Source organism: Rattus rattus, chromosome 16, assembly GCF_011064425.1.
Source record: "Rattus rattus isolate New Zealand chromosome 16, Rrattus_CSIRO_v1, whole genome shotgun sequence".
Lineage (NCBI taxonomy): Eukaryota > Metazoa > Chordata > Mammalia > Rodentia > Muridae > Rattus > Rattus rattus.
Genome location: NC_046169.1, coordinates 43,147,354 through 43,164,647, shown reverse-complemented (window position 1 = coordinate 43,164,647; position 17,294 = coordinate 43,147,354). Strand labels below are relative to the sequence as shown.

General features: G+C 43.9%; 1 long non-coding RNA gene across 1 annotated transcript; it reads right to left on the bottom strand.

Moving 5' to 3' along the window:
• Positions 1-5,113: 5,113 nt before the first annotated feature.
• Positions 5,114-16,194, bottom strand: LOC116885252. The gene is made up of 2 exons (XR_004385999.1): positions 16,093-16,194; positions 5,114-6,188 (listed from the first exon to the last, which is right to left on the bottom strand). It is a non-coding gene; the product is annotated as an uncharacterized LOC116885252 (long non-coding RNA).
• Between the last annotated feature and the right edge of the window lie 1,100 nt (positions 16,195-17,294).

The following is a 17,294-nucleotide window of genomic DNA, read 5'->3' as shown; positions in this document are numbered from 1 at the left end:
ACTGTGCAGCGGGCTGTTCTGATGAAGTGAATGTAGCTTGCTCTGCCCTGGCCAAAGATGAGATCCTTTAAGGGAAGCGATGTCACCTCTTGCAGCTCTCCTTCCATAAGACCAGTGTCTTGGAACAGTGATTTTCAACTCAATGCTTTCTTCCAAAGCTCAAACGTTAACCATCCAATTATAAATGTGTAAACTGTTTTAGATTGAATACTAAATTCTTGAAAAGATCACGATTTAATGCTGACAAATTGTCACATAAGGAAAGATATTCATTTGGACATCAGATCTGAGAGTGTGTTAATGCTACACATTCTTTTCGTGTTAATGAATAGATATACTATTCCATATAGAATATATATGAATGTACATTATACATATAGGATGTACATGTGTTCACGTGTGGGCTCACGCGTGTTTGACTGCAGAAGGAAGTCAGAGGTTGTTGTCAGGTATCTTATCACTCTTCATCTTACTTTTAGAGACAAGGTCTCACCCTCTCCTTCTCCCCCTCCCCTGCCTCCTCTTCCTCTTCCTCCCCCATCCTCTCTCTCTGACCCGTTTTTGTTAGAGTGGCTTTCCAGCATATCTTCAGGATGCCCATGACCAGAGTTACAGACATCAGTGCCGGGCACGGCTTTCATATGGGTGCTGGGACCCAAGTTCAGGTTCTCATGCATATATAGCAAGTAATTTTCTGAATGAGTCACCTCTCTAGCCCTAGCTACAAATTCTTATTAATCTTTTGCTTACTATTAAATTTAAAGCATTTTCTTACCACCTTCATCCAGGAAAGACTTTTAAATTTTTAAATAGTTCAAAAAATTTTATTTATTTTTTTTATGTATTTATTTTATCTTATGATCATTAATTTTATGAAGTGGTTATGTTTTATTTTTCTTTTTATTGAAATGACTATCTTTTAAAAATTGTGTGTGTATGTGGGGGGGGGGCGGGCGGCAGGTGACCAAGGAAACCAGAAGGAAGTGTCAGGTGCCCTGGGGCTAGAGTTACAGGCAATTGTATACTACTTATCAAGGGTGCTGGGAACTGAATTTAAGTCCTCTAGAAAGGTATCTTTTCAGCCTAAGAAATATCAAAAAGGAATCTTCTCTTGCTTTTGTTCGAGAGATAGGTCTTCAGGAGGTTACAATTCGTGGGTCCATTGTTTGTGAGAGCTGTCTGGTCAGGAGAAGAGCTTTGGTTTGGTTTATGTTTTCAGAGGTGACAGTCCACGGTCCTGGCTCTCATGGGACGGTAGTGGGGGTGTTAAGTAGGAGAAGATGTTCATCTCCGGCAGCTGGAAATTGAAAGACAGAGGAGGGTCCTCCAAATCAGTGACTTAAAGTCCTTCTACTGAGCTCCGCTTCATAACGATCTCACAATAACCTCCAGCAGCACCACAGAGAGGAGACCAGGCCCTCAGTACACAAGCCTCGGAGGGATGCACACTCAGATTACGTCACCCAGAACAATCAACAGAAGCGGCTTGTTCTGTGTTTGGAATCCATTCCTTAAGATGTCCTAGCAAGTCTTTGATGTTGTGTTACTGGTAGCCAGACAACTAAATGAACCAACCCTGACTTAGTCAGTCATATAGTCAATCGTGCCTCGTGGTCTTTGTCAATCATGCTAACACTTCAGAAATGGTGGTGAGGGACCAAGAGCTCAAGTCCAGCTTGGGCTGCATAGTAAGTTTGAAGGCCACCAGGACTTGATTAGGCTCTGTGCCAAGGTTAAAAAGGAGAAAGAAAGATGGAATAAAACTCCCCCAACCCCCCGACGTGCAGCTGGTCTCCTCCTCCCTATGGAGTAAAGTGCATGGGCTTTGCCATGGCTATTTTCTTCAAAATCAAAATACTATTTGGTTAGCTTCTCAGGGTTGAAATTATACTTTGGATGGCTGAAATTGCCTGCTAATTAGCTGTCAGATAAGGATGAATATGCTGAATTTAATTTTTTTTTTGAAACAGAGTGGAGCAAACACCACATGTACTGCTAATGCCGTGTGCTTTAATGTGACTTGATTATGCTCATTGTCTTGCTCATTGAATCAGAATGTTTGCTTCCACCTCGGCTGGATGGAGCACACGGAATATTTGGAAGCGAAGTCGCTGCTCAGAAGGTTCGTTCAGCACCGGAAGTTCCCCAGCCTGTTTCAAGATCAGAGCGACCTTCCCGGGCTACAGAAATTATTATTTATTGATGGGGTGGGGGTGAGGGATACGATTTCTTTAAGAACAAGTCAGAGCTGTTTAATATGACTGACAAAAACAAACCCAGCAGCCTGGGCAACAAAACATCTCAAAATGTGAATCACCACAGCTACACAGAAGCTTTTAACCACTTTAATTGGCAGAGTTATAATTGGTATGCAATATGTCTTACAACAAATGCAGGTATGACGTCATCAAATATCAAAGAAGTTGCACACCTTCCCATCTTCAAACGACGTCGGCTAACTTACTCCAAGAGACCAACGCGCCAATGAGTCAATATGAGCTAACGCCTCCAAGATCAAAGTTGAAATGGTACATCCATTTGCCCTCAAAAGAAGGTTAAAGGCAAAGAAGGTGAATCGACGTGCAAATTAGCATCCGGACCAATCACAAAATTCATTTTTCAGGATGCATAGGATCCAACCATGCACCCTTGCAAGCAAGATGAAGGGCAAACTGATGGCATCAGCCCATAGTCTAGTCCTCTGAGAGCTCGGGGTGTGGAAGTCAGAGGCCTTCTTCCGCAATGTTGACATGCGCCATCCTGACCTGGATCCTAATGCAGGTCTCTGAGACCTGTGTCCTGGGCCATCTTCTCAGTTGGAGGGGAGATATCCTCTGTGGTTCCAGGAACAGTTAAACCTGCATCAGCCGGGTGCACAGGAGGGAAGTTCAGAGCTCTGATAGCCATCTGAGGTGGCCATGACATTGACTGTAGTTTCATAAAGGAAGTAAAACCAGCACACTAGTATAACAGCAAGTAAGAAACTGAGATCACTTATATATCTACATAATACTTGAAGTGTCCATAAATAGTTTTTCTCCGGAAACTGAAAACATTGTAGACACAATTTCATTAATCCTCACAACACGTCTGTGAGGTAGGAAGGGGTAAGGCCACTATGAAAGCATCACCCCCATTTTATAGATGAAGACACAGATGTGCAGGGAGGAGTGGGGCCCATCGGGGCCATGGGGAAAGAAAGCATAGTTGCCTACCATTCTTGGATCGTTTGCAGCCCACGGAGAAGAAGCTCCTAGTTTTCTTTTTGCTCTGACTTTCTCTCCAAAACATTCTGGCCAGACCGATCCATGATGGGGTATGACTGTTTGGATCTACTTAGGGGGACCACTAATTACCCTTGTGTAGACTTAAACTAACTCTCCCTGAGGTGGTAAAGGTCAATTATTGGTATATATATATATATATATATATATATATATATATATATATATATATATATTTCAGATGTGTGTGCATGCGTGCATGCGTGTGTGTGTAGTAATGTTTGTAGAATAAATATGCTGAAATCTTTTGGCCAATTCAAAAGCAGAAAAATATATTTGGCAAAGTACATTCTCACACTTTATAGTAAACAGGCTAGGGTCATTCTTGAGCTTTGAGGGGATACTGCCGGTTACCTTGTTGGATATGACTGCTTTGTGTTTTGCTGAACGCAATTAGAAGCTAATCAGAGCACTGGCAATCACAAGCTCATATACACTGGCATCCTTCGGTGTGAAAAATTTCTTGCCGTGTCTCCGGTTTCTAACAGGTAAGAGGGCTTAGGAAGAAGCCGGTTCCTCTGGCCTAGGATTTATTTTACCTATCTGAAGTACACTTCCCCTAAGGTATTTCATAGAGAGCTTTGTGTCATATGTCAAAAGTGTTTTAGACTGATGGAGGACAGTGACGTGCAGAATCCTGGTGTGTACTGGTTTGTCCTTTGCCTAACCAGAGACCGGTGAAGGGGTCAGGGTAGGAAGGAGGGGCAGTTGTTCAGGCCAAGTGTGGCCAGAGGGCATACCCTTGCTGTACACAGTGTGTGTGTGTATGTGTGTGTGTGTGTGTGTGTGTGTGTGTGTCTGTCTGTCTGTCTGTCTGTCTGTCTGTCTGTGTATCAGGTGTTTCCTATTCAGGGATATCTTAATTTCCGTAACCTCATTCCTTGCTACCCACTCTGCTTACAGGCTAACTTCCAGGACTGATCTCTCCTTTTGGCACTTCTGAAATTTAGGAAGGATTTTCTTCAAAGCCTGGGGTGGCAGGTTGTGGAAAGTACCCCTATCTGTGGACTCTACACTGGAGAGGTTCAAGATAGCAATTGAGAGTGTTTTCCTCAACCGAGTCATGGGGCCAGATCCATCTGAGGAATTAAAATGGATAGTTGTTTCCTCTGACATCACGGGACAATGTAACATAGTTTGTGATGTAGATTTCCTCCTCCATGAAATCAGGACTTAAGATACTAGGTGTCAGCTGCTTCAAAAGAACAGCGGGGTAGCCCTGTAATAAAGCTCTCTTCGACCTACATGAGGCAACAACAGCGCATACCAGAAGCCAACCCATCGGGCAGCAAACTAAACACTTTGGGGGAAGAAATCGATGTTTCACTTTGTTAAACATGAAAGGGTCTTCCTGATGCCTGTTCGTTTGTTTGCTTTACGTCACAAGGGCATTGCGGTGAATCTCAGCCTTTGATGTTTCCAGCTAGCAAGTTCTTCGGAGTGGACGGTTGTCCTGTGCCAGGTAGGGTGTTTAGCAGGATCCATAGTCTCTACACCTAACTACACCGCCCAACGAACAAAGTCACAATAAAAAAATTGCTACTAGACACCTCGGGTGGGGGTGGGGGTGGTATGAGAGATACTCAATCACCTCCTGGTGGGTCGTAAGTGAAAGAAAAAGAGCTGACAAAGAAGGATGATCTCTCCTCGGAACTGGTTGTACGGGAGTTGAGACTGCACGCCTGGAGGTATTCACGTATTAAAAGGAAGGGTGGGGAAGGCTAAGTGTTAGGGAGAGCAAACAGATAGTTCTGGATGCCTCCATCCTATGGAAGTGAGTGCTTTGGATGAACAACTGCAGATAGAGTAGGGCCTCTCTTAGCTTTTTTGGGGGGGAATAGCATACAGCCATTACTCAACACAGATAGCAAGGCAGTGAGGCAGTTGCTTTATGGGTTAGAGTTCTATGGTGTTCCTCCAAGATTTTGATATCTCCCACTACCATGGAGAGCCGACTCCTGCTTGCTTCAAGAGGGTCCGTGGTGCACGTAAGCTTTTGTCTCTCCCCTCTTCCCCCATCCCTTAGTCTCTGCAGTCTCTCCCCGCCTGTTCTTCAAGATCACCTCCCCGCTTCACGTTTGGACCTATAACTTTCTTGAAAGCTATCAGGTTGGGATCCCTGTCGCCTTCCGGTGGCCTGGATGGGGAGAGCTGGTTGAGTTTGTTGACTGACAGCCTGCTGTGCTGCTCTGCCCTTGCCTGCTGCTCTCCTCCTGGGCAAGGCCTCTTTTACCTGTCATCGGTTAGGCAGCTGAGAATTGTATATCTGCTTATAGGACTAAGTCGGCATCCTGTCAGATACAACCCGGCAAACAAGGGTTAGAAAGGAATCAAGAAGTCCCTACCTCTTCCACACAGGGTGGCAGCCTCCTGGGATTTATTCCTTTCTCCTTGCTGATATTTAATGTAATTTCCTGTCGAGAACTTTAAGAAATAACCCAAACCAAAAGATCGCCTAAAATTAAATCCCCAACCAAGCAACTCCGAGCCCCTTTCCTAGGTCATTTCCAGAGTGGTTCCCGTGATAGGGGTTCTGCAGCCCCCCCACCTCATGATATCTGGCTTGGTCAGTGCAAAGATGGCCCGCGTCAGCTGCAAATCGGCCTCCGCTGGCCTTTACGCAATGGTTCTTTTGTACCAGAAGGGGGACATTGTAGTAGCAGCCAGAGGAGAGAGGAAGGAAAACAAAAACAACCAAACCAACAAAAGAGGGCTTGCGATTGTCGTTCAGTGTACATCAGGTACTTGTTATTAATTCTACTGGATAAGCACTTATAAATAAAGGACAGTTATTTCTTGTCCTCAGCCACCTTCCTTTGTTAAGAGTCATCATAGAGAGGGTTGTTGTAGTTTCCCCAGGACCCGTAGTCATGGTCATCCAGCAGCCTTCCGTAGGAGGAATGCCTGTGTGGGAAGAAGAGGGGGAAGGGTTACTTGAGGATGTGCCAATCTGAGGACAAGTTAACACCCTGTAGCCTGAACCCAGGAGCTCACAGCTCCCTGGGAGGGAAAGATAAGATCAGATGATCTCAGCAAGATACCCCTGGACCACGTCAGCCTTAGTTAGCAGCTTCTGCTGAGGAACCTGCTTATCCCATTCTCTTGAGATTGGTTGAGTCTCTCTTTCCCCTCCAGTACAGCAGAAGGGAGAAGGGTCTATTCCAACATCTACCCAGTAAGAAAGGGAATGGAAGCTTGGGTCCCAGTGTCTTGATGTAGGCTCTGGGGCTAATTTTCTGTGAAGTAATATTCGCACAGCCACAGCCACTGTTGCTGCTAAACACAGCTTTTAGTGTTGTGATTTGTGAAGTGTGTCTATGTTAGGTGTTTAGTAGATCCTCAGAATCAAGGCTGGGGGAAAGAAATGTTTCTCTGATGAGAAAAAATGACATTTGGGAAGTTTGATTGGTATGACCCAACTATCCAGCTGAGCTGTGTGTCAGATCCCCACCTTGATCTAAAGATGGAGTTCTCAGACCTTGAATCCCCCTGAGTCTGGTTAGCCTCTTAGTTCAATGGTAACATGTTCTAGCCAGGCTATGTGTCCCAAGAAGTTGTAGGACACTTAGGATTTCTGTAAGGAACTGAAGTCAGACTGCCATAATTTCTTTCCTGAAGATCTCTGAATGGCTGCTCATGGAAGCCAAAGTCCTTACAATGGTTCATAAAGGCATAGGCTCTGGATCTTCTTCTTTTCTGAGAAACATTGATTGCCCCCAAACACGCTTTCCTTCTCAACAACAAGTGTACTGCTCTTTCTGTCTCCCATGTGTAAGCAGCCTCACCCCAGGGCCTTTGCATCTTCCAAAGATACTACATGATTTATATAATCGTCTTGTAATTACTTCTCCTCTCCAACCAGACTCTATGTCTTGTGAGGGCAGGGATAATTCGCCTGTCATGTTTATTCATGGTTCTATTTCTAGCTTCTAGAAGATACATGCACTAAGTTATCCAGAATCTTCTGTGGCAGACATAGTAATTGAAAAAGATGTATCTTGAGTTCTCACAGAATTCAATCTGTTCACAAAGATGGGAGCTTCCCTGGGAGTGGCATGGTCATTTAAAGACTAAAGAGAATGACAGGATTGGAAGAACGTCATAAACAAGCGTGCGGTGACCCTGAGGTCCACACTAGTATATGCATTCTTACATGTGTCATAGCCTCCCACAGTGACACTGCCCATCAGAGCCTGTTTAGAGTGTACTCTTGTGGGCTAAGGTGCCAATCAGACTCTGGAAACCTGAGGTCTAAGAGCTGAATATAGATCCAGGGGGCTGAGATTGGTCTAGAAATTATGGATGCTAAATACAGTGCATGGACATGCCCATTCCCCATAGTGGTCTCACAGTCAGATGTGGGTATTAAGCAAGACAGAAACACAACCCAAGGGCCACAAAAAGCATTCGCTCTGCTTCTGTTGGTTGCTCAAACACTTGCTCCTGTCCTCCTGTAGCTTACTGACATCAGTTAGGGATTGGCAAAGAGATAGATGACATTTAGTAAGAACCTTGCTGTGCTCATGTCAGAATTCTGACGTAGCTCCTGCAAGCTAACTCAGTGGATCCCGTCTGTATCCCTAGCAACTTGAAAATGTTTCACAAAATAATTGGTTTACACTACCAACTCACAATTGTGTGTGTATGTGTGTGTGTGTGTATGTGTTTGTGTGTGTGCATATGTTTGTGTGTGTGTGTATTAAGTGGTGCATGTATGTGTGTATATATGTGTGTATGTGTGTATGTATATATATGTGTTTGTTTGTATATATGTTTGTGTGTGTGTGTGTGTGTGTGTGTACATATGTTTGTGTGTGTGTGTGTCATGTGTGTGTATATATGTGTGTATGTGTGTGTGTGTGTCTGCATGTGTGTATATGTGTTGTGTGCATGTGTGTGTGTGTGTGTATGTGTGTGTGTCTGTGTGTATATACATGTGTTTGTGTGTGCATATGTTTGTGTGTGTGTATTATGGTGCATGTGTGTGTATATATGTGTGTGTGTGTGTAAGTGTGTCTGCATGTGTGTATATGTGTGTATATGGTGTGCATGTGTGTGTGTGTGTACATGTGTGTATGTGTGTGTGTGTATGTGTGTGTATGTATGCATGTTTGTGTGTGTGCATATGTTTGTGTGTGTATTAAGTGATGCATGTATGTGCGTATATATGTGTATATGTGTGTATTAAGTGTGTCTGCATGTTTGTGTATATATTTGTGTGTATTAAGTGTATCTGCATGTATGTGTATATATGTGTGTGTATTAAGTGTGTGCATGTATGTGTGTATATGTATGTGTATAAGTGTGTGTGTGTGTGATGTGTGTGTGTCTGTGTGTGTATGAAAGACAGAGATCATAAATAACAACCCAGGCACACTATTGCCTTCTTAATATACAGGAAGAGCAGAGGTCATTTTGGTGGGTGAAGATCATGAGCTACACACCGCCAACTCTCCATTTACTTAAAAGCCTCCAGTCTTAACCAACAAAATAGGATGGCAGAGAAGTGGGAGCTGCTGTGTGAGAAAATAAAGTCCTAGGCGTTTCAACACTCTTGAAATGCCACCCTCTATTTCAGCATGTCTTTATTGCGATAAGTTTGGCAAGCATTCTCATAGTAACCCCATGCCTTCATTGATGGGGGGCCTCTGCTTCACCTTGGAAGTTAATTTAATTTCTTTGTGACATTTTAATCTCTTTCTTATAATTTTATTCTCATAGGCTGCCAGTTTGGTCAACAGACGTATGTCTTGAGTGGGTTCCTTGACCCCTTTGTTCCTTCATCTACAAAATGGTGAGTTAAAAAATGCATTAAAGTTGTTAGAAGGTCTCAATGAGGTAATGCGTTTTAAAGGCTTGGCACACAATAAATATTGGCCAACACTGCTTTGTAACTTTTATTATAATGAAACTTATACAAGCCCATGCTAAATCTGCAAACAGTAAAATCGAACGACTGAAACTGCGCTTCAGGCACAGTAATAAATCCAGTTTCTGATGTTATTGTTATTTGAATCTTATAAAGTATCATTACAGTCCGAGTGAGGTCAAAGGGTTAGAAGTCCTCTGGTCACCGAGCTGTACAGTCTGTGGTTATTTTGGGCACGTGGGACAACGCTTCACCTGAGTTTGCTGTATTGAAAGTAGCGTCTGCCGTACAGACACAAGGGAAATGAAACAAAGCACTGGTCCTGGCTTTCATTGTTCTTTGTCTTTACGCTTGAACAGTGAGTGCTACTGAGTGAGGAGAAATAAAGGGAGAAAAATAGGAAATGTATTGAACCTGCAGGGTTGCCTCTTAATACAGTCAGTGGCTGGATCTCAGGGTGGATATGCTGAGGTGAGCGCTGGACTTGTGCAAACCTGATGTTGTCGTGGATGGAGGAAAAGAAACACAGTTGTGGCCGGGCAGAGCAGTTAGTGAGCATTTGAACCTTTCTGTCTGAGCCAGCGCTTCTTAAACCATAGCACGTGGTGATTGGACCCAGGGAAGTTTCCATGTAGGTGTGTCTAAGGAGTTAAAAAAAAATGGAAACTTCCTCTTACTTAGGAAAGTAGGCATGAAGGAACTCAATGGCTTTGTCAATGTTATTTAATGGGAGACTCAATAATAAAACCATGTTTTGCTTCTGTCAGACAGCACTGCTCTAGCTAATTACAGCCTGAAGAGCAGTTGGCGTGCGTGACGCCATCTTGATCCTGTGGCTTCTCAATACAGATAGATGGGCACCATCTTTACATGACTCTGTTTTCCATTTGCTTCGAATTGTCTCCTCTTAAATGGACTTCTTGGGGATAATCTTTATCTTACTTACTCTCTAAATATCCACATGCTTAATGTGTTGACTTCGATACCATGGTTATGGTGTAAATATTTGAAGGTGATTGCTTATGTCTAGGAGCATATAAATTGCAGGTGTCAAGTTGGTCAATCTTAGAGAGGGTTCTTATGGCTTGAGGCAACATTGGCAAAGTGAAAATAAATTCTCAATAAAGAATGCCAGAGGTCAAAGGCTCCTCTTGACTTAAAGAGAGGAAGAAAGAGAAGAAGTATGGCTGGACCCTGTGCCATGCTGTGGTTTTCTGGCACTTAGCTCAGTGCCCAGAGTGCCCTGCACAATGGCTCCATGCTTCCTAGCTGTACTCCTTTTGTTCTGTATGGTGTCGTTAGCTAAAGCAGAACCTGAGAGGGAACTAAGGAGCAATCTCTTATTTTATCCCCTCATCTTTTTATCAGTACCTAATTGTCCTTGAAGATGAATATGATGCCATGCTTTCTTTGCGTTTTAACAGATTTTAGAGAACACCTGATGTTTGTCCGAGGGTACGTCCCAGCTCTCGGCAAAGCCTTCACTATGCTGATTAATACACCCCCAGTCCTCTGCTTCGGCAGGGGAGACCTCACTTTTCAATCATTAGTGTTTATCACAAGCTGAGCAGGAAGGAAGCACAGATATTAAAACCGGATTTAGTTCAGGAAGAATGCTGCAGTCATTAGCCATTAGTAATTAAGCATTAAAACTCTTATCTTCCATTAGCAAAGATGTCCATGCGGCTGTCCCTTTGTCTTCTTTCTGCTTCTACCATTTGCTTCCTGTTGCTAACTTTCCCATCCTTGCCTAGCTCCTTTCATTGAACTCTTAAAACTTAGTCTATGGGACCCTGTTTTGGAAACGGGTGGTGGGGAGGGGCACAGCGAGCAACTGAATGCACTCAGATGCCTATCCTTAGGGACCTTACATTCTGGGATGGAGTCACAATAGCCACGTTACAAGGTAGGTGGTAGTGAGTGCTATGGGGGAAATTAAAGAAAGACATGAGGACTTTCTAGTGGGAGGTGAAGATTTCAGTGCTGAACAGTGTCCAGAGACGGTCTCAAGGAGGCATCACTTGAGCTGACTCTTGAGATGAGGGATGAGTCCCATGGGTGTCTGGAAACGTTCTAAAGACAGAGGTGGCAATTCTAGAGACAGGACATCTGTGTGACACATGCCAGGTCCCTAATACAAATAAAACCAACTTTTCATGTTGGATGTTTCAATTCACGGAAAGGTTGCAGGAAATGGTGACTGTGGCTTCTATCAGTTCACCGCCTAGAGTCGTTTAAGGTCAGTACTCTGCATTACTGTCTGTCCAAGTTAGGGGCATTAAAGTTCTGCATCATGGTCTTAAAGCTATGAAAACGGAGGCCACAGGGACCAAGATTACTCAGCAGCAGTCACTATAGCAAGTTAGTGGCCGAGTATCACAACTCAGACCTTAGCAGTCCTGCCTCTTTCTACCAGAAGTCCCAACTTTGGGCACATTTCCAAACATTGTTTTCCAAACCTTTCACGGTTCATTGTTTTTCTTTTCCCAAGAAAGTATTTTCAAACCTATCTTTCAACAATCAACCACCTTCACACATTCACATCTGCGTCTCCTATTTTTCAAAGGTTTCTGTGAGAGGCCGTCTGTCTGACCATTGCCACAGAAGAGGGCTGGAGGCCTCTGCCTCTGTCAACAGACCCAGTGTGAAGAGTGATCAGAGAATCTGTGTGGCTCAACGGACATGAGTGGCTCCCACTCCCTCACTCTTAGTTCTTCCTCATTTGAAATATATGCTGCTGTCACATCCCAACTTTCCTCACCCCAGGTCATTCTTCCATCCAAGAAATGTCCCAATGGAACTATGGCATGTCAGCTGTGGCTGGACCAGAGCTCTGGTGGAAGAGGCTGTGATACACGGCTCCTTTCTGGAAAGTGCTTGGAACAGAGCAGGGAGGAGCATCCAGGAACTCAGTATGGGGGGCAGGGGGCGGATGGAGGCTCCAGAAGGAGGCCTCTTTGGAGTCACCACTTTGGAATTTTAAAAGGATGAATCAAACACCTCCTAGTTTGTCCAAAGTCACGGAAGCATGAAGAGACAGGGCCATATGTCTGGGAGACCTCCACAGCAAAGTATTTCTTACAAAGCAGAATGATTAAAAGTATGGATCTTGGACCCTCCGCTTCAGTACCCTTGCGGGGCTAACTAGGAATGGAGACGTAATATCCCCAACTGGCAATTTTATACAGCAGAGGTGGGAAATGAAGTAAACTAGATGTGCAAAAGTTCCAAAAGCTAATCTGAAAATTATCCATCATATGGACAACAAATTCTAACAGATTCTGACTGTCACAGCTGGCCAGGACTAGTCATTAAACCCAACCACAAGCAGAAGCAATCTGCCGTCACCGCGAGACAGAGAATTTCTAACAAAGACATCTGAAGAGCCAGGCCTTGCTGTGTCGAAAAATCAAGACCACATTTATTTTTGTGAAGGGCTACCTAATCATAGCTTCATCCACTTCTGCAGACAGGGGCTCTTGTGTGGGGGAGATTATCTCCTACCTGAGCAGACTTGAGCAATTTAGACAAAACAGAACTGACTTCTATACCGCACTTCAATCATCACTAATTAAAGACGCCCCTTTGCAAGAGGGAGGGAGGGTTTGCTTCCCGTTAAATTTGCAAATGAGCCTTGGAGTAGAGATTGCCTGAGAGTGTTTCTGCTTAGGAATGTCTAACCAAATGCAACCTCATCTATAACAGCATCACGAGAGAGCTGCCACGCAACGCACGGTGACACTACCGAGCTCCTGTTCCATCCTCTTCCTCTCTTCCCCTCTTCTCTTTAGCCTATGAGTGTGTGTGTGTGTGTGTGTGTGTGTGTGTGTGTGTGTGTGTGTGTGTGTGTGTGTGTTCACCAAGCAGGGATGCCAAGGACCTAGTTGTTCTTCTAGCCTTATATAGGAGACTACCACGTACCACGTCACATGACATGTACAGTTCTGAAACTGACAGATGCCACACAGCAAGCAACTTGGTTTAGTAGTGTCCCTCAGCCTCCCCGCTGAATATGTGCAGGTATCCTAATACAATCCTCACCACACACTGGAGTTAAGTGTTTTATTATAGTCCCATTTTACAGAGGAAGCCAGTGTAGACCGATTGAGACACTCACCCATAGGTCCTGTGCTTACCGCATGCTGTGGTCTCCTTGGACATTCTATATACATCATCTCAACCTTAAATGAATATTGACAGCTACAGCAAAAAGGCTAGTGTGGTCTTGAACTTGAATACAGAGCTCCTGTTTCCCCCTTTCACATGGAACTGCTGCTGGTCAAAGTGGGCCCACAAGAGGAGAGCTCGAAATAGCTCCCCGAGTTCAGTTGTATAAGCGGCGTCCCATGTTGGCTCAGCTTATTAAAAGATACAGTTCTCAGGGCGGCAGACTCTGTGACAAAGGTAGAGGTCCCAGGCCACTGGAGAGCAGAGTGTGCAAACAGATGGCTGATGAGTTCATTGATGGCTTAGGGAGAAAGGGAAAGGCCCTGAGCCCTGTCAGTGGAACTTGCAAGGGTCACTGTGTTTGAGAGGTGAGGGTGCATTTTGCAGTGGCTTTGCACTCAAGGGACACTGGCTGTGCTAGGGCTGTAGCCCATGGATCTAAGTCATAGGCTAACAGCTCCCATATGACTGGGATTTCAGTTAGTGTCCAAGCGATAAGAGTCCATCAGATAAGAGAGCAGTTGCACGGCATTGCTCTTAGAAATATGGGCTGAGAGAAGCAGAATGAATTTTTAGCCAAGGTAAAGGTTGCTATGCATGCCTAGTGTTACACATGTAAGTACGAGTTCACTTGTGTCTATACACACAGACATAGACACACACACACACACACACACACACACACACACACACACACACACACACACACACCACCCAAAGGGGTAGGGGAGGTAGACCTCAATGGAGCTGACTATTATTTGATAAAGGATTAATTAGAGGCATTTCCCAAGAATCTGGCCAAGTAGCATTTGAAGGGATTTAGCGTGGCGTAAAACTTATGAAAACAATTAACCTCCTTATACTGCCACCCCACCCCCACCCCGCAGCACTCCCTCTACCCCACTGCCCCAGATGTAATGGAGAAGTAGAAAGGGGCTTTCCTTGGGGAGTTTCTAATGCCTGTGTGTGACTACCTTATCCTTAAGTTTACAGTGCCAAATCTGGGTAGATTATTAGAAAGCAGCGTCCTTCCGCTTACACCACTGTGGACCGTCTTCATTTGAAAAAGAGAGACATGGGAGAGAAAAACAGAAACTCATTTAATTGTAGCCCTGAATTTATCTGTTGTTAGAGCTGGGGAGCATAGGGTTTTAATTTTGGACATTTTTCATAAGCGCACAGAACAAATTGTGATGGTATGCTAATTTTCTAAGGGTGGTGAATTCTGTGATGGCAGGACTCTGTAATGTCTCGTCAAGCAAGTGGTTCCATTATTTGGAGAGATGCCTCTGTGTGTGTGTGTGTGTGTGTGTGTGTGTGAGTGTGTGTGTGTGTGTGTGTTAGTGTTGTGTGTGTTGTGTATCTGTGTATGTATGACTATGTTACCAAGATTCTTTCTAGCCTACCATTTTGCCGATGATGTCAGAGGCACACAGCCCACATTCAGTCTCCCAATATGTCCCACCAGGTGGTTAACCTCACTGCTCTTCTCAGGATAGGAGGGTGAAGGCCACTCAAGTGTCATGACCAGCCAAGGCTGCTATGACGTGGTGGGGCTGGGACTTGAACCAACGTCTCCCAGGATCTAGAATTACTGTTCTAGCCTGTCTGCCAGTAGACAGTATTTGTTTGAGATGGTAATTTTGAATTCTTACTTTAAATCAAGACAAAGAGTCCTTTAGCTGATTTTAAACACCCCCCCTCTTGTTTATGTGTGGAGAATATAGCCAAGTGGGACATCATTCTTACTGAGTTCATGGGGTTTTTTGTTTGTTTGTTTGTTTTGTTTTGTTTTGGTGTTATAGTTCTGTAGAACATCACCTTCCATGATTTGAAAGACGATTAAAATTTATCTGTTTCTTTGAGGCAGGAATATATTTTTAACATATTTTTCTGAAAGAATCGTAGTGAAGCTACTTAACTCATAGATCCACCATAGTGACAGCAATGAACTAGTAGTTAGGCTAGAAGGGAAGATGCTGTCTACAACTACCTGATTTATAAAATTACCTTTGCTAGTCAAACAAATTTGAATTTAATGAAGACAAAGACTTTTGTTTTACATCTGAAGGAGATGTTGATGTTTTTCTAAAAGCTTTCAGACATAGGTCACCCACTTTTTCCTTGAAAATTGTCCTTCGTACCTAGTAGATGGAAGCGATGTTATAAGCCACTCTCATTCCTGATGCCATTATTAGATTGATTTGACATCACGTGATAACAAATGGGGTAACATAAGGAAAGGAGGTGTTTTGAAAACTAACAATACAGGGACATAATGGGGTGCCAGAGCTCAGTTTTCTAGAAAGTGCTACATTTCCCTTTTATCTCACATATACTTGGATTAGAACTAATTAACACCCCTTGAAGAGACGGATTGCCAATCGACTGACGAGTGTGCGAAACACTGGTATTTAGTAACCGCTGATCCTACCCTCTGTCCCAGCCCACAGATAAAGAGGCCCGGGTTCCCAGAGGTGTGCAACTTCCCCAGAGCAATGGAGTGATTTCAGGGCAGACGTCTCCATAGAGTCGACAGATTCTAGGTAAACCTTGACCCATGATATCATCAAGCCATTTACCCAATGTTTCCTTCTCCAAACTGTCTGCCCCTGCCTACTGTGGGGTTAGTTTACTGGCCACATTACTTTCCTGCCAATATTTCTGAGGGATGAGATGCCCACCACAAAAGAAGTCCTTGGCAAAACAGCCTTCAGCCTGGAGCCTCAAAAATGGAATCCTGTTCTTTTCAAAGAGGAAGAAGCGACTCACCTGATCTTCAGGTATGCCGCAGCTCCAAACACCAGCAACACCACAGCAATGACTGTCACAGTGATGGCGGCGATGCTGCCTGTGAAGGAGGAAAGACCCAGAAAAGACAATGAGGGCAGCTCAGGGACTTTACAGTATGCAATACCCACCCATGTCTCCTCTGAGAGGAAAACGCTATTCGCCTCACCATTCTAATTAGAACTAGAAAACCCAAGATTTAACTCTGTTGTTGAACTTCAAACAAAAATACAAAGAAAGTTCAGTAAATGGTCAGTATTTCTTTTAGCGTTTATCATGATGTTGGATGCTCTGGAATCCAAAGGGCAGAACACAGTAATGTCTCACAGTCCTCTGAAGAATGATGGCGGTCAGTTACCAGCCCTTGTGTGTGTGTGTGTGTGTGTGTGTGTGTGTGTGTGTGTGTTGCTTTTCATGTCTCGTTGAGTCCCCGGTGAAATATTGGGAGGAAGGCATCCTGTTTGAGTGCCACTATGAAGTGTGGCATCTGAGTTTTTAACAAACTGGAACTACGCAGCTGTATCAGTAGCAGCCACTCTAAAGAGGTCGCTTCGGTAGGAGATATGCAAATTTCAATGATGTCATCATCTCAAAGCATTTGCAAAAAAAAAAAAATGCTCCCCTTTGGGAAATGTGAGCAGCTTCTGCATTCAAATGGTCTATTTGGATTATAGAGAATTAAGCCAAATGTTGAATGCAAAATAAGGTCAAGTGTTCAGGGAGCGCTGTTTTTGTTGTCCTTGTTGGAGAGACATTGGTATAAAGCAGTGACTTCAGCTTATAGGTCCTTTAGAGTCTCTTATCAGATACCTGCATATCAGATATTTATATTGCGACTCATAACAGTTGCAAAATTACAGTTATGAAGTCGCAACCAAATAATTTTATGGTTTGGGTCACCATCGTGTGAGGAACTATATTAAAGGGCTGCAGCATTAGGAAGGTTGAAACCCACTGCTTATAAAGTAACACAAATGCTTTATGTGGTAGCTTGAAATCTGGTCCCTACAGCGATTATTAATGGGAAGGTAAAAAGACAGGCCGAGAGACCAACCCTTTAAGCATGTGTCCCCATAAAATAACCATTCTGCACTAAATACATCTTTGAAGTCTAGCACTCTTTCAATATGTATTTTGGGCTAATGGAGTATGAATCAAGTATCCAGGATCAATCGGACTCTTGT